This window comes from Panthera onca, chromosome A3 (assembly GCF_046562875.1).
Source record: "Panthera onca isolate mPanOnc1 chromosome A3, mPanOnc1 haplotype 2, whole genome shotgun sequence".
Taxonomy (NCBI): Eukaryota; Metazoa; Chordata; class Mammalia; order Carnivora; family Felidae; genus Panthera; species Panthera onca.
The window spans coordinates 43,772,656-43,791,684 of NC_138341.1; positions in this window are offsets into that span (position 1 = coordinate 43,772,656).

Here is a 19,029-nt window from a genome sequence, read left to right on the forward strand (position 1 = left end):
TTTAAATTAAAATATATTCAGACTATGTATATGGAGAGAGAGAGATACAGAAAGATACAAAAATAAAGATATACTAAATGCTTAGAATAGTTGCTATATGGAAGCTGGGAATGTGAATCATTCCCCATTTCCTTTTATTTATATATGACTATGTGACATACTTCCAGCCAGTGGTGAAAGGTATTGGGAAAGCTTCTTAAAAGGAACCATAGTAAACTACTTTGTATTGTCTGTTGTTCCACATTCTCCTGCTCACTCTTTGGAGATGAAACACCTGGAATCTTGGAGTGATTTTTAAAAAAATTTTGTTCATGAGAGAATGATAAAAAGAATTGCAGAGGCATTTGACATCTTTGTGATTTGATATCTTTGCTTGTTAATTGCAGCAAACATAGTCCTTTCTGAAACTACAAAAATCTAAGGCAGATTGAGATACTCCTTTTAAAGACTACCCCAGGATCAGCATATAGGAAGAATTGGGATTACTGAGCTCTGCTCTTTCCTTACACTGAAATTAAAGTTCAGCAGTGGGAAGATTATGAGTTTTAAAGACATAAAGTATGAGTTCAAATCTCATTCTTCTCAATTGCTGTCTGTGTAACCCCAAGAAGATAACATAAACCACTTCTGCTTCAGTGTCTTCATCAATAACTTTTTTTAACATTTATTTATTTTTGAGACAGAGAGAGACAGAGCATGAATGGGGGAGGGTCAGAGAGAGGGAGACACAGAATCTGAAACAGGCTCCGGGCTCTGAGCTGTCAGCACAGAGCCCGACGCAGGGCTCGAACTCACAGACTGTGAGATCGTGACCCGAGCTGAAGTTGGACGCTCAACCGACTGAGCCACCCAGGCGCCCCAGTGTCTTCATTAATAATATAAGAAAAATATTACATCCTTACAGTTTTGAGATTTAATAGAGATAATGCACTTAAGATGATTGGCATTTATTCATTAAAATTTACTTTTCTGTTTAACAAATACCTTTCATTGTTATCAAGGGAATAATTCAAAAAGAGCAAGAAAATTGCCTCTGCACCAGAAAAGGGGCCTCAGGTTAGTTATCTAAGGTAGGATTCAGGCTGACAGTGATGCAACGACCCTTTTCAAATCATGCTGTAGAAGTTAAACCACCATATGTCATCACAGATGGCATATTGGCAGGAGGGAGCTGTGATATTTCAGATGACAAAATAGAGTCAAAAGCACTCTAAAAGGTTAACAAGAGGGTCTAAAATTCTTGAAATGAAATCTAACAGGATTATATATAAAACATTTCAATTTAGATGTTAAAAGCAACTACATAGGATTGAAAAAGGAGGGATTCATTTGAAAAGTTTTGATACAAAAGGCCCACATTTGTATTGACCATGATGTCAGTTGAAACCAATAAAATGATGCATTTGAAGGTAGTGAGTGTAAGGTGGGTAATGAAAGGTGGCTACATGTCTGTTTCTCTTTGCTCTCAGAATCTTATAAAATGACAATAAAAGTAAACACATAAAAACAAATGAGACAAGGGTGCCTGGGTGGTTCAGTAGGTTAAGCATCCGACTTTGGCTCAGGTCATGATCTCCCAGTCCGTAAGTTCGAGCCCTGCGTTGGTCTCTATGCTGACAGCTCAGAGCCTGGAGTCTGATTTGGATTCTGTGTCTCCCTTCCCCCACCCCTCCTCCACTCATGCTCTGTCTCGCTCTGTCTCTCAAAAATAAATAAATGTTAAATTTTTTTTTTAAAAAATGAGACAGGAGATAGACTGTAAATTAATGAAAATTTTCTGCCCACACATGAATAGAGTCAATCCAGAAAGCTAGAGACTGGTACTCATAGGTGACAACTGCAGTGGATAGGAGAGCTTTTCTGGATAACCAACAGAAGCACAAGAATGTAGCACAAAGGGAGGAAGTGAGAATGGTAGTTGAAACAGGAGCTTGGTTGGAATGTCGAATATTGAATTGCTCTAATCCCTACATTCTTATCTCACTGCTACCATTACTTTACCCATTCTCCAAGTGGAATAAAAGAGAACCACAACATTTTCACACCAGATATTATCAAATACCAGTTAGTACTTAAAGAAAGAAAATAATTTCCTAAAGAGGAATTAGGACTGCTAAGGTGGACTTTGGACTCCTAGTGAAATGTACATCCATGCTATAATTCCACCCAGTCTACAGATGAAGTCTCTGTTTTGACTTTGAAATAAATGTTTCCAGCATAAACCTGACACAAATTCCAAGAAAATTCAATAAAATTTCCCACTCATGGGAGTGTCAAGAGAAAAAAAGCATAATTCCACAGACAGAATAGTACAGGTACAAATAAGCAGTTATCCTTAAAAAAAGAAAAACAACAACAACAACAACAACAACAATAAAGTAAAATGAATGCCATTCCAGAAGTTTGTTTATATCACTGTGATCAAAAAATCTAATTATGTTTTACTGTGACATATAGAAAATATTTATGCTAGTAATTATTATAATAAATGGAAAATATATGAACCCAATACCCATATTTAAAGAAAAACTATGCAAAGCATAGTTCTGTTTCAGGTAATGGCTAGCTTATATCAGACATATCCTCTTACAAATAAAAGTTATATGTCTGAACAAAATGTTAAAGTCAACCATATGAAGGCACTGGATAGTTGCCAAAACCAGGCAGAAACTGCAAGGAAGTTGATGACTGAATGAAGGGCAGTGACTAGGAGCTGTGTTTTGTGACTTTTATCCAGAAGGAACTCACCACCCAATTGGTTTGTTTGAAGGTGACATGAAGTCATGTGGAAATTTGCTGCCTACGTGCTCATGAACTGAAGAACAGAGTTGGAGCTTCCAGAAGAGATGAAAAGTAAAGAAGATCTCAGAAAGGAAGAAATTGAAGAAGTGTGAATGCCAAAATCTTTGTATAAACTTCACTAAAAAACTTTGGCTGACTTCTGAACTACAGACACATGGAGAAGTTTCCAGAACTTCTTGAGGAATGCAAAATCTAAAAGGCTCAAACTACTGAACAACTGCTACATGGTATAAGGGAGAAATATATTTCGGTTAATTCCAGCCAAGTTCTCTGTTTAGTAGAACAAAACTCAACACTCTTCAAAATGTCTACATTTCATCAATTCACAATGTCATGTATATAATAAAAAAGAATTAGACATGAATAAAAACAAAAACATTGACCTATGTTCAAAAGACAAGGAAATCAATTGAAACTGACACATAAATGACATGGATGTTCGAATTAGTAGACAATGACTATAATGTTGCTTTCATAAATATGTTCAAGGACTTACAGAAAATTTTTGTAATAATATAATAAATAGGATATTTCTGCAAAAAAAGAGGCAAATATATTTTAAATTAAAAGGAATTCTGGAATTAAAATTAATAAAATATGATAATAAAGTTTTACTGGATGATTAACTACAGATTAAAGTAAAAAAAAAGGCCAATTAAATTGAACATAGACCAATACAATTATCAAAATAATAGAGAAATAAGTATTTTTTTAATTAAAAGATTCTCATTGAGCCATGTGATTATATAAACCATTTACGTTGAAATGAAGCCAGAGAAAGAAAAAAAAAAAAAGATAGAAAAAAATATTTGAAGAAATAATGTCCCCAAACTTCCCAAATTTATTGACTGACATAGATGTTTACATCCAAGAAGGACAACAAACCCCAATCGGTATAAATACAAAATAAATAACTTCTAGGGAGACAGAGTCAAATTTTCAAAATCTAAAAATAAAATATCATTAAAACATCCAAAAGGAAGTAATATATCATATATAGGGGAACCATAATAAGAAAGGCAGCTACATTTTTTTTTTTTCAGAAACAATGTAGAAGATGAAAATAAAACAAATCTTTATAGATTGGGGAAAACAAGAAAAATCTGTTAACTCAAAATTCCAAATCCAGAAAAACTATCCTTCATATGAAGGCAAAATAAAGGCTTCTGTACATAAACAAAGTATGATAAATATGCAGCTAGTGGAACTGCACTGCAAATAACAGTAAATAGGTTATTTAAGATAAAGAGAAATGAAACCAGATGGAACTGTGGATATAGGAAGAAATGAGGAGCACTCAAAATGGCATATACAATGCTGTGTTTTGTGCTTTGTAATATATGTGCATGTATTATACATGAAAACGATACCACAACATATGGGGATTTTATCTGTCTGTGGTAAGGTTCTTTGATTTTATGTCATAGACTAAGGTGCATTTTTTTAATCTCTAGAGAAATAACAAAATATGTAAGGATGCATAGATACGGAGTCAATAGAAGAAATATACTAAAATAGTAAAAACAAAATAAAACACTAAATTAACCCTAATAAAGATAAAAAAAGAAGGATTAGGTGTGGGGGGGTAACTGGATAAATATAAAACAAATCATAAAATAATAGACGTCAATGCAACAATTTATGTCAATTTTTTAAACTTTTAAGAGTATAAGGGCTTACTATAAAAGGCAGAATTAGAATGGATAAAAAAGCTAGAGAAGTTTATGCTATCTGCAGGATCATACTTTGGATTTACAAACTGACAGGATTAAAGCAAAGTAATGGAAGATGAAATGTATCCTGTAACATTAGAAAACTGTGATTATAAAAATACAGGAAAATATTGGGTATCAAAATAAGGAATATTACCACAAATGAATATATCAGGAAGTTATAAATCCCTAGTAAATTCTCCTAATATCACAACGTTTAAAACAACAATAACAAAAACAACAACAACAACACAACTTCAAGAACTAAAGGGGATTAGAGATAATTCCAAAATCATAGTTGGAGATTGTAACAAACACTTTGCTGGGATTAATAAACAGATTAAAAAAAAAAGCAGCTAGGATATAGAAGAACTAAACACTACCAATCACCCTGACCCAGTTGACTTTTACAAAATACTGCACCAATAATTCCAGAATATACATTATTTTCAAGGGCACCTAGAATATTAACTAAGACAATGTAGGTCAGAATAAATCTCAATAATGTCAAAGATGGAAATATTACAAAGAATATTCTCTGAAAATAGTAGTTTTAAATTAATAATTATAATAACTGTTTTAAAAGGTATTTATTTGGAAAGTTAAATGCAATAGAAAATGGTATTTCAAAAAGTAATCACTTGGGTCATTATGAAATATTTTGAATCAAGTGATAATAAAATTATGACACATTTATTAGTGGATTACAAATAAAGAAGTGATTATATGGAAATTTATAGATATAAATGCTAATAGAAAAGAAAAACTATTTTACAATAAGAAAACAAAAAGAAGCTGACTATTTAAATGTAACATAATTTGAACAAAACAGTAAAAATAAGAGCAAAGAGGAGCATCTGGGTGGTTCAGTTGGTTGAACATCCAACATCGGCTCAGGTCATGATCTCACTCACAGTTTGTGAGTTTGAGCCCTACATCGGGCTTGCTGCTGTCAGCACAGAGCCCGCTTCAGATCTTCTGTTCACCTCTCTTTCTGTCTCTCCCCGGCTCACACTCTCACACTCAAAAATAAATGAAACATTAAAAACTTTTTCAAATATTAAAAAAATAAGAACAAAGAGAAAACAACACAAATCTAAAAATAGTTTATTTTTTGAAAATATATACTAGCAAAACATATTGAGAGAGACAGAGAAACAGAGATAAATTATTAATTCCAGAAATGAAAAATATGTATCAATATTGATCATCCTACAGATCAAAAAAAAAAGGGGGGGGGGCTATGGAAAAGATGATCACAACTCTATACCAAAGAGTGATAATTCCTTAAAAAAGTACAATTTAACACACCTGATGTAAGAATAGTCTTAAAAATTTTTTTTAACATTTATTTATTTTTGAGTCAGGGAGAGACAGAGCATGAACAGGGAAGGTCAGAGAGAAGGAGACACAGAATCTGAAACAGGCTCCAGGCTCTGAGCTGTCAGCACAAAGCCCGACGCGGGGCTGGAACTCAGGACAGCGAGATCATGACCTGAGCCGAAGTCAGCCGCTTAACCGACTGAGCCACCCAGGTGCCCCAAGAATAGTCTTATATCAGTTAAAGAAATTACTTTTTTTGTTGTTTTATTTATTTTTGAGAGAGAGCGTGAGTGGGGGAGGTGCAGAGAGAAAGGGGACAGAGGATCCAAAGCGGGCTATGTGTGACAGCTGAGGGCCCAGTGCAGTGCTTGAACTTAGGAACTGTGAGATCATGACCTGAGCTGAAGTGGGAAACTCAACTGACTGAGATACCCAGGCACTCCAAATAAATTACATTTTTTTTATCAGAAACATTATTACACAGAAAACTGAGGCTTATATGGCTTCACTGTTGAGTCTCTTGTTCATGGAAGAAAAAATATCACCTATTTTTCAGAAAATAGAAGAGAAATCTCCATTCATTTTATGAAGCTAGCAAATCCTGATACTAAAGCCAAATCTACACAAGTAAAAAAAAAAAAATAAAAAATAAATATATCATGACAGTAGATTTAAAACTTCTGAAAGAAAAAATACCAAAATCCATCCAGCAGTATATACAATATAAAATAACTAACCCCTAAGTGGGATTTGTTCCATGTACGCAAGATTGATTTAAAATCTTTTAAATAACTTAGAATCATTTGTGAATTGAATACAAAGGAGAAAAATTATAGGATCATATCAATATATGCAGAAAATAATTTGGTAAAGTTCTACTTCCATCTATTTAAACATGTCAGCAAACTGAATTAAAGGAAACTTCTGAATAGGATAAAAGATATCCACAAAACACCTGCAGCTACAACACTGACAGTCATTTTTAAAAGTGAAACATTAAATGCTTCCCCTAAATTCAGTAACAAGGCTCTAATGTCCATCCTCACAATTTCTATATAGCCTTGATTGATTATACTAGCAATAAGGTAAGAAATATAAATAAAATTCATGCAGTTTTGAAAAGGAAAATGTGACACTATTTCCACTCTCAGAAGATATGATTGCTTGTAAAGAAATCTTTAAGACATTAACAAACATTAAGAACCAAGAAACTAATTTACCGAGAATGCAGAATACATGGTCAAAAATAAAATCAATTTTTTTATATAGTAGCAACAAATATTGGCAAATAACATAAAAACTAAACTACCTTTTAAAGTAAAAAGTTAAAAAAACCAAACTCATTGGATATGAATAAAATTAAAACATGCAAAACTTTTACACTAAAAACTACAAAACTTGAGACAAATTTAAAAAAACAAATGGACAGATATATCATGTTCAAAATATGAATGTCTCAATATCAGTAGGAAGTCACTTCTCCATTAATTGGTCTACAGATCCCATGCCTTCCAAATCATAATCCCAGTGAGCTACTCATAGAATCTGACAAGATGATTGTAAATGTATATGGAAATGCAAAATATCTAGAAGAAATAATAATATCGTGTGTGTATGTGTGTGTGGATACACACACCCAACAAAGAAAGAATGGCAAAAATATTGCATAAAATTTTAATATAAAATTTTATTTTTAATGCATAAAATTTATTAAATTTTTGTTTTCACGTTTGGGTTTTTTTTTGAGACACAGAGTGAGACAGAGCATGAGCTGGGGAGGGGCAGACAGAGAGGGGAGACACAGAATCTGAAGCAGGCTCCAGGCTCTGAGCTGTCAGCACAGAGCTAACACTGGACTAGAACTCATGGACTGTGAGATCATGACCTGAGTTGAAGTCTGACGCTTAACTGACTAAACCACTCACGCGCCCCACATGCATAAAATTTATTTTAATTGCATAAAATATTAACACTTGTGGAATCTAGGTAAAGGTTATTTTCTGTGTTATTGTTGCCATTTTTCTCTGAGTTTAAAATTGTAACAAAATAAAAATTACTAAAAGAAAAATAAATTCTGAGTCAAACTCCTTTCTCACACATAGTCTCCAGACTTTTTAAACATTCCCTTGATTTTCCTTATGCCAATTTTATAATATGTGTGTACCTTAAACAATAAAACCAATAAGTTATTTAGTTTTGATTGTTTCTAAAACTTAACAAAAGTGGTTTCATATTACACTTTTGTCAACTAACATTATGTTTCTGTTAATGTTGACTTTCCACCTTATTCTCCTTATATTTAAGGAGAATAAGGGAAAATATCAGGTTTATTTTCTCCTGTTAATTGACATTTGGGTTCTCCATTCTTTGATTCATTATAAACAACACTGCTATATAACCTTTTTAAAGCATTCCATACTGCACTTTACAATAATTCTATATATAATACTTCAGAAGAATGTTTGTGGATCCTAGAGTATGTACGTTTTCAGGATTACAAAATAATGCAATGCTAATTCCTAAAGTTGTGTTTCCTTTAGACTCCCTTTAATAGAGGTAACAAAGATTCAGTTGTGAATTAGTGGGAAATGGCAGGATATTCAGTAAAATTTTCTAAGTAACTGGTTTTCCATTTGAAAGTGAATAAGGTTGCATCCTTCTCTTTCATAGTACCTGAAAGTAACTGTCAAGTGGATTGAATACAATGAGTATCAACTTTAAATTTTCAGAAGGTATTTCAGAGGCACCTGGGTGGCTCAGTCAGTTAAGCATCCAACTTTGGCTCAGGTCATGAGCTCAGGGTTTCTGGGTTTGAGCCCCCACATCTGGCTCTGTGCTGACAGCTCAGAGCCTGGAGCCTGCTTCAAAATGTGTGTCTCCCTCTCTCTCTGCCCCTCCCCTTCTTGTGCTCTGCCTCTCTAGCTCTCAAGAATAAATAAACATTAGGAAAAAAAATTGAAATAAATAAATAAATAATTTTTTCAGAAGGTAGTTTAGGTACATTAGGTACTTAATATAATGTAATGCAAACATTAGGTAGGTTTTTATAATCTTGGAAGATAAATGAATTTGTTAATAAGATAAAAAAAGACACTAAATTTAAGACAGTATTAATAGGTCCATCTAGTTTTAAATTACAAATTTCTGTTCATCAAAGTAAAATATAAAACTGCAAAGACAGAGAAATTAATCCATTACACGAGAGAAAATAATTAATATCAAGAATATAGAAAGATTATCTGCAGATCAGTGGTTTAAATAAGGCAGAGGTTTATTTCTTACCACCTAACATTTAGGGATAAATAGGAAGTTGAGGGCCAGTAGAGAGTTTTGTGACATTCATCATTCAAGCACTCTTGTCTTTCGTTGATGCTGTTGTTGCAGTCTTATTACCTTGCATGTTTTCTCACACTGAATCCTCAGTCCTGGCTGGTTCACCAGCATACATGGTAAGTAGGAAACAGCAAAAGAGAAAAGTAAGCAATTCTCTTTCAGGGAAATATAGAGGTTGCACACATCATTTACATTTAAAATTCTTTGAGAAGAACTAAACCATGCGGCCACTTTCTGTTATTCCATAGAGCATCTATCTCCTTTTCTAAATTTATATGATAAATGATTATTTAAAATAGAAAGGAAAAATGGATACTGGTGGAAAATTACCAGTGTTTGTCATGGTGTTGTGCTTTGTGGTATCATTATGTTACTCCTGTTTAATGTAATATATAGCCTTTTCATCAGAGACATGGGTTATATGATCAAGATAATTTTAGTTAAATGTTGTACTTGCTTTATAATAATGTACAAAATCAATAATTATAAATCAACAGTGCAAGCTTGGGAAGACTACATTTTCCAATTATTCATTTCAGGATTTTCTATATGCCTACTATATCAAGTTTATTCCTTTTATTTTTCATATAGATTTTACTAATGTCTAGTATTTTTGATTGATAATCAAGACATCTTCTCTCATGATGATAATAGCTTTGTCATTTTTTCTATTAATTTGTACCTTTCTGAATGATTAATATTTTTATCAGGAACTTACAAGTTAAAAATTGTAATATCTTACTGATGACTAGGATTTGAATGACTTAATTTGTCATTATAGAATAACAACTTTCATCCTAATCCTTCTCATATTAAAGTCTAATATGACTAAAACTACTATATCTACACTAACTTCATCCTGATTGTATTTTCCTGGAAAATCTTTTTTTTTTCTATTATTATTTTTATCATTTCCATTATTAGTTTTTATATGTTTCACCTGTAAAAGCTTAGCTGATTTTTATATGAAATTTGAAAAGCTCTTTCCCTTAACTGAGAGATTAAGTGCACTTAATGCCTTGAAAATAATGATGATTTGATGTCATGCATTTTTTCTCCATTGATTTTTTTCTTTCTGTAATATCATCTTTTGTTTTTTCTAGTACTAATTTTACCTCTATGTCCATTATTTTAATGGGTACTCTAAATTTTTACCATATGTCTGCAACAAAATCTAAAGTTAATCAATATTTAACTGTTCTTACAATTAATATATGGATCTCAGAAGAATGTTTTTATTAACTTCCTCCTGAATTGTTTGCTCTTGTCAAGCAAGTCTTATTTTTTAAAATTTATTATAATTATTATTTACCACAAAAATGAGGTTAGATTTATGTCAACATTTACTAGCTAATTTGCTAATATTTCTCACTGCAACTTATTCCTTCTTATTTTACCCTTTATTGGGAATAATTTTCCTTTTTCTTGAAATATATACATTAGAAATTCCTACAATAAATAAATGAAACACATCGCCCTTTGTCATGAAATATAGTTTTATTTGACAATTTTTTTTTTAATCTTTTGAGAGAGAGTAATAGAGTACAAACAGGGGAGGGGCAGAGGAAGAGGGAGAGAATCTAAAGCAGGCTCTGAAGCAGGCTCCACGCCCAGTGCCAAGCCCAACACAGGGATCAGTCTCACCGTGAGATCATGACCTGGGCTGAAATGAAGAATCAGACACTTAACAGACTGAGTCACCCAGGTGCCCCGACATAGAATCTTAAATTGAAATTTTGCTCATATCTTTGATGATACTGTTTTACTTTTTTCTAACTTCCATTGTTGCTGATGTGAAATCTGCTGTCACCACAAATATTAATCCTTGGCGATCCATCATTAATCTTTTAAAGAATCTCTTTGTTTTTGGTGTTTTATAGTTTTGATTACATTGTGTCTTTTTGTGGCTTGTGGCTTACAGTGCATTTATCTTGTTTTATAGATATTTTTTTCTGACTATGGATTTATATCATTCATTTCTTCTAAAAATATTTATTCATAAACTCTTAGAGTATTAACTCTCTTCATTCTAATTCCCAATATATTCTCTGAATCTCTGACTGTATGTGGATACATGTGTGATGAGCAGACTTCCAAGATGGTACCCATCTCCTGGTTTTTAAGCCCTGTGTCATACCCCTAATTTAGTACGGGCTGATTCTAACAGCTTGCTTCTAACCAGCAGACTACAGTAAAGGTGGTGGGACATCACTTCTGTGACACAGTTTCAAATGATTGGGAATTTCATCTTGTTCGCTGTCTCTGCTGTTTTCTCAGTTGCACATTTTGATGAAGTGAGCTGCCTTACTGGAGAGGCTTAATGGAAAGAAATTAAAAGAGGCCTCTGACCAATGGCCAGTGAGGAACTGAGGCCCTCAGTTTAACAACCTATAGTCCTGCTAACAATTACAAGGGAAATAACTCACAAATTTGAAAACTGTTTAAAAAAAGGAACATACCATTTACCTTGGATTACCAACTGTACTTCATGGTAACTAAATAATAGATCAAGAAACTTTTTAAATTACAGATGTGTGTTATCCAGTAAGTAAATAAGGAATGTAAAAATTTTAATAATACCCTCTTTAGCTTTTAACAATGTAATGGAGTTAAGCAGTAGTCATCAATGGCAGCTACTATTACTGCAGTAATTAGGCATCATTCCAACTAATTGAAAAGACTCACAATGGCCTACCATGGTATACCTAATTAATGCTTTTATAAAGACAAGGAATTCAATATACCAGGAGAAAGAAAGTCCAGACACACTTTCAGGTGCAGGCTTCAATGTCGTTTTTCAGGTGTACCAAATTCACTTCTTTAGATTATGAACTGTCAAGATATATGTGAGATATCTTGGTCTCAGGGAAGCTAAGTCACGTATTTAGTGAGGAATCTTCTATACCTTATTGGTCACAGAGCCAAAATCAAACTGTATAACCAGACAAATTAGTTATGATCATCAGTCTCTACCCTTAACAATTATCACTGTGGGTAAACTGGCGCAGAGTCCTTCCAGGTGAGTGTTGGGACATTAAATAGTTCAACTGTTTAGCTAGCTAGGGCATTTCCTTCTTATCCTGATCAATAGTCATTAGTATGGCTCCAGACATCCCTGGAGATAAATATAGAGTAAAGCTACTGCAAAGGGCCATATAAGCCAATTGCAATGTAAAGAATCTATCTGGATCCTGAGTCAAACAAGCTGTAAATATACTAAACATTTGAGGTATTTTGAACACTGGTTGGATATGTATTGGTATTGAGGATTGTTATTATTGTGTTGTGCTACTAATCTGCCTGATATTTTCAAGTGTCCTTATAAAATAGTTACAGATAAAATTATGACATTTAGGATTTAAAAAATAATAATCCAGTAGCAATCTCAGAGCATATGGCATGTTTGCAGGACTAGGGAGACCATATAATTTATCATATAACCCAGTGAAAGTGAAAGGAGGGGCTTTTAGGAATTTTTCTGGGACAGCATGAATAAATCTAGTATGTCTCTGGCCAAACAGAAGGTATAATGGTTCCATGCACTATATGGCATCCACCCATCCATGTGGATGAACTTATATAGAATACCTTGTAAATAAATGAATAAATTCATATTGATTTGGTTTGGATTTAATTAGAATATTTATTACAGGGACAATTTAAGGTAAAGTAGAAAAAATTCTGATAACCGCTACACAGAAACCAAAAAATTGAGAAAGAAAAAAATGAAATATTATTTTTTACCGATTATTTGATACCCAATATATTCACTTGTGCTTAAAAATAAAAATGAACTCCACGACTACCAAATTAAGTATCATTTCATTTTCTTGGAAATTTTGTGGAGTTTCTTCTGGAGATTTCTTTATAAAACAAATAATATTGTTCAGCGGATACACTCCAGCAGAGAATATACCGGAGGCTAATAATTCAACTCTTTAGAGAGAAGTATGGTTAGTTATGATAAGAAGTTCACGATAGGGGGAGATGCTGTGGGTAAAAATCCATCCATTACTGTTATATGTGTTATTATATTGAATTTTGTCTAAAAGTCACACTGAAATTTTATATCAATATCCTTATATTGAATAAAAATCCTTAAATTTACCAATTTAAAAAATTTAATAAAAATAGCTGACATAAACTAACATGTTTAGGCTACTTTAGACTTTACAAAGTACGTTCACGTGCTGCTGAGAATTCCTGATTATTATTCAGATGAATTTTTAAATTTAACTTTTTTTAATAAGTGAAAACATTTAGAGCAAATAAATATAAATATTATGATGACTTTATCATAATACCTATTACATTTTTTAGGGGATGGTTTGTCATTTTTTTTTTTTTAACAGTGAAGTTTACTTATTTTCTCTCAGCTTTTGAAGTTGCAAATCAGATGACAGAGTCTTCCTTTGAAAAAAAAATACCTGATGCAGGCTATCTGGCCAATTATATTTCTCCATCCCACAAGATAAGGTCATTGATGTAGAAAGGTTTATTTAATCTATGAAGGATAAATCTATGTTTTTTTTTTCAGGGATGACTTTGGACTCTGGGAGAGTAACATTCTTCTGTCGATTTGGATGTGAGCTGAGGAACATGCAAATCATCTTTGTTACCCTATGTAAAGAAATTATCTAAGAATGAAATCTAAAAAAGAAAGGCAATTATTAAATGGTAAATAAGATATTGTTAAATACTGTCAGTTTTACCACTGCAACCTGGTGGACTCCTTAAACTACCTATCAACTTCATTAATTATGTTAATAAACTGTGTTTAACTTGGTTTGCGTTTAATTTCTACAGTCTCTGAGACGTGCCTGATTTATTGGACCAGAAGTTCAGATCATCTGTGAGACAGACTTCTAGGGCACCTGCACATGAACGGAACTATTCTGATCTTGACTTTTTAGAGGTTTTCTCTATCGGTGCTGTCGTCCGCTTGATGTAGTTGCCAGTAACATTTTCCACAGCAAAGACTGTTGATGTTGGTTGGTATATCAGGGCTCAAAATTATACTCACCCTCCACCCTCCAGATCTGTCTTTCCAAATCATTACCTATCATTCAAAGCCCATAATTATTCTTTCCTTCTCATCCATCTTTATCCCATGGTGACTTTTCCACTTTCATTTTATAGTGACAGACGGATTCTAAAATGTCCCCCCACCCACCATGATCCCCATGTCCTGGTGTTAATTCCTTTATATAATCCATAGTCCTTAACTACCTCTGTATCTTACTTCTAACTAATAGAATATATCAAAGGTGATGTGATATCACTCTTGTGATTGCATTACTTTATGTAAGATTCTGTTTCGCTAGCAGACTCATGTTACAGACTCCTTTCTTCCTAACTGAAGTAAATGTTCATGTTGGAAAAGTCCACGTGATATGGAATTTCAGCAGCATCTAAGAGCTGAGGACAGCCTCAAGCCAACAGCCAAAAAGAAGCTGAGGCCTTCAGTAGTACAGTTGTAAGGAAATGAATCTTGTCAGCAACCAAGTGAGCTTGCAGTGGATTCTTCCCAAATTGAGCTTCCAGTTGAGAATGTAGCCCAGCATTACTTTGGAACATTCTGAGAACCTAAGCAGAAGACATGCAGTCCTGACCTGCTGAAAGCATGTGATAAAAGTGCATTGTTTTAAGCTTGTAACTTTGTTGTAATGCTGTTACCTAGCAATATATATTGTACTCCCCATAAAAATGCCATTTCAACCACATTTTTAGTTAATAATATACTTACAGACATTTGTTGATGCACTAAACTTTCTTATGCCAGCTTTAAATTCTTATCTATTTATCTCTCTTCTCCTAGAAAACAATGTGAATTTTCAAGAACAAGGATTATATGTTTTACTTATTAATTGGTAACAAACTCTAGAATGCTGGAGAGTTTTACATTATAATGAGGTTTTGCTTGTTTCTGCCATGACTCATTGTTTCATGTATAATAGCAGATCTTTTTGGCTACTAAAGAAATGAAACAGGTTGATCATAAAAGAAAATCCTACTTTTTTTTTTTTTTTTTGATTCTTAGTTTAAAAGTAAAATTGCAGATGTTTCACGGGAAACTTTGTAATGCAAAGTTACAACTTGGTTATACAATGCATGTGGTAGCAGAATTCTAAAATGAAACTCAATGACCCACTGCTTGTATAATTCTTCCCAGGGAGTGTGGGGAGTGATACGTAAATAGAAAGGGATATCACATCTGTGATTAGGTTATTTTATTTGGCAAAACTGTCTTTTTAAAAGGGAGATTATCCTAGATGGATTGGCTTAATCAAATGATCCCCGTGATAGGCAGAATTCTAAAGTGACCGCAGCCTGGCAGGAGGGCAGGAGACGGATGGGGATCTCAGAGGAGGGTGGAAACAGGCTGAAACTCAGCTTTGACCACTTCCCAGCGTGCAAACCAAATCTCGCGGGACTCACAGCACCTGCGGGAAGGGAACAGAGTCAGGTGAGCTGCCCGTGGAAGTCCTACCTGCAGAAGTCCTATGCACCCCACCACACCCGCACAGAGCATGGGGATTCTGGCTGGGGCAGGCGGAATTGGGTGGTGTGCGGGGCGGAGCAGCAGCAAGCCGAGAGCAGGAGCGCCGAGGCACTGGGCGGTCCATCAGGTGGTGGCTGGCTGAACTGGACTGGCCCTAGCCTTTTGGGGGAGCAGTCGTGCTTGCACGGCCATTGAGGCTCTCAGGGGCTGTGAGCGAACCTCAACTGACGGCCAGAAAGGAAATGGAGACCAGCTTACAAGCAGCAGGGAGCTAAATTCTGCCGACTACCCCAGTGATCCTAGATGGTTCCTCAGAGCATTCAGGTGAGAACCAACACAACTAACAAGTTATTTCAGCTTTGGAGGTTGTGATCCCACAACCCAGCTGTGCCGTGCCCAGACTTCTGCCCTACCGAACTGTGAAGTAGTGAATGAGTGTTGTTTTAAGTTACTAATTTTGTGGCGATTTGTTATACAACAGTGCAGGAGGGGAAATTGAAGAGATGCATATTTCCATACACATAAGTACGAGTACTGCCTTCAATCAGTGGAGGATAAAACAGAGGAAAAGGGGGAGAGAGAGAGATGGAATGTGAAAGTGCACGCTAAAGAAAAAAAAAACAACAACATTGGTTTGATAATGGAAAGTCACTGAGATAAAATTTGACTGAAAATGAGGGAAAAGGTCAATGAGAAAGAAACACTGATGCACATCCATTATGATGAGAGAAAAAAGATTATTACTCTGAATGCACAGTCGTACATACAGATGGAAATTTATGCAGATTGAAGTGAAAATGGTAACAGTATGGCTAAAATTGTCTGGAATTCTAATTTAATTTTTAAATCATGACTTTCCTCCATTCCCACAAAGACTAAGTTTATCATTGTTTTCCAGAGGACTCTTACCCATCTAGTAGAGATGGATATACGTTCTCCTTCACATCAAAGCCAACCCTTACTATATTTTAACTTGGGAATACACCAATAAATTTTTGCACATTAAAGTGTTAATGACCCATGATTGGTAAATGCATTCAATTCAGTGGAGAGATTTTACATTTGCTAGAGCACTATGCCTTAGATTTCAAGTTATTAATCATGTCTTTTTAATCCTCCTAACAGTCTATTTGGTAAGAATTTTTGTACTATGTGGTTTAAAAGAAAATATTCTATGGATATCTCATTTCCATGCATTGTTCGCAGAGACATTGGCAACTTTTGCTCTAGGGTATCTTTTCAGGAGTGCTTATATAGTGAGCAGCTTTGGAAGATAGAGATAGTATCTCCTTCCAGCAGAGAGGGTGAGAACTTTTGCTACAGAAAATTATATATATATAATGTCTCCTTCTGTGGAAAAATCTGTGAAAGTTTGCCTAAAGCCAAATATAAAAGATCAGTGCCCTCTAATCTCAGGATTCTTCAGCTCTGAGGCAAAGCCACTGCACTTGAAACTTCTGCCTCATGAGACTTAGGAGCAGAAGGTATCATGGTAAACGTGAAACCCATGTTGGATGGTGTGCTGGGTGTAATAAAGCCTCCTTTTCTCTGTCTCACAAGGCTCATGTCTTTTTCCAGCATCCATGAAAATGTGGAAGGCTAATTAGTTAGCAGCAAACAGGGTAAATTTTCAACCATTTATAATCAGTGACAGAATTATTGACCTGCTTAAAGCTGAAATTACACAAGGTGAGAAACTTTGAGATAGAACAGAGCAAACATTTAGAAAACAAAAGCACATAATTTAAGCTGAGAAAGAAGACCAGTAATTTACCAACCACCAGGACTAAAATGCCATATTATGTAACAGTGAGACAATTAATCTGGTTGGGGAACTAAAACCGAAGAAGCTCAACATAATAAAAAAATGTAATTACAATTACAAATTTGCATAAGTGTATCAATTTTTCTCAGGGCCTTTGCTGAATCCCACCTTATTTTCTGACAAGCTTAGTTTTTTTTTTTTTTTTGGTTTGTTTTTTGTTTTAATAGTGTCTCATTAATCACAGAAGGTAGTGGAAAATGTTATAGTCCCATTGAGTGAGAAAATTAGCTCAAGTCTGTGGATTGCTTTAAGCGCTTAAACCAAAAACTGTCATTCAAATAGATAGGGGTTAGTCTGTAATTTGTTTGTTTTTAATAGATGGGAGAGAATTAATAAAAACAAAACTGATAACTCCATAGCTCCACTTAAGTATCTGAAAGCAATTAGATGAGTTTTGTAAATGAGAAAGCAAAAGGGAAAATGCACCTTAGAAAAATAGTATGTTGAAATGGCAAGTTGAAACAACTCAGCAATTCAACTGATTAAATATCCAGGAAGGCAAAATATACTTCAAACTGGAAGTTCTGCAGTCCTAAACGTTCTGAATTACTGTTCTAAATTTTTTCCTCAGACTGTATGTATATACCATTAACATATCTTATAAAGCCCTATAGCAAGGTCTTAAGTATTGTTTTGCCATTTCTGACAATGTAATTTCTCTTCCCCTGTTATACTCTCTTCAAGTCTGCATACCCTTTAAGTTCCATCTAAACTAGGGAAATCAGGGATAGTTTGGCAGTCCCAGCCAATGATGTGCTTGAACTGGCTTGTAGGAGCTCATAAAAGCTGATTGTGCAGCTCTTCCCAGCATTGTTTTATAATTTCATGTTGGTAGCTTTAAAATGGCCATAGTGGGAGTATGTATGCTATGTATATTGGCAGATGTTACCAATAGGAGCTTTTTGTTCCCACCACAAAGAACTGATTGTTAAATATTGTGTCTAGCATATTATTGACTCTATCCTATAACAATCTTTACTTTTAGACTAAGGGTTGCAAACTCTTCTGCGTTTAGGTGTAAGGCACATAAATGAGTGAAATACTTTAGGTGTAGTTAACACTAACACTACCAAGTTTATGGATTAGGAAACATGATTCATGATGGTGGTGGAATTTATGTTCATATAAAAAGACTTGCTGCGACTAGAATTCAGATAATTGCCCCATGGAAATGCTGGCCATGTATAGCCACAGCTTTGGTTATATGTTTGTTCATTTTTAAATTTATAACATTATGTTTTGATATAGCATCAAACATAAAGAAAGTACAAAAGTAGTTCAAGGAACCCCATTACTTTTTAACCAAATTTATCAATTGTTTTTATTTGCCTTTCTTTATAAACCTATCATATTTGTTTGTATATGTATCCTATGTAATTTCAATATATTTTATGTTATATATATGTAAATATTTATTACAGATATCACTTTATCATATTAGTAGAATGACAAATGATTTTTTTTCTGAATCATTTAAAAGTAAGTGGGAAACACTTGCTCCCTTTACCCCTAAAATTTTCACTGTTATTTCT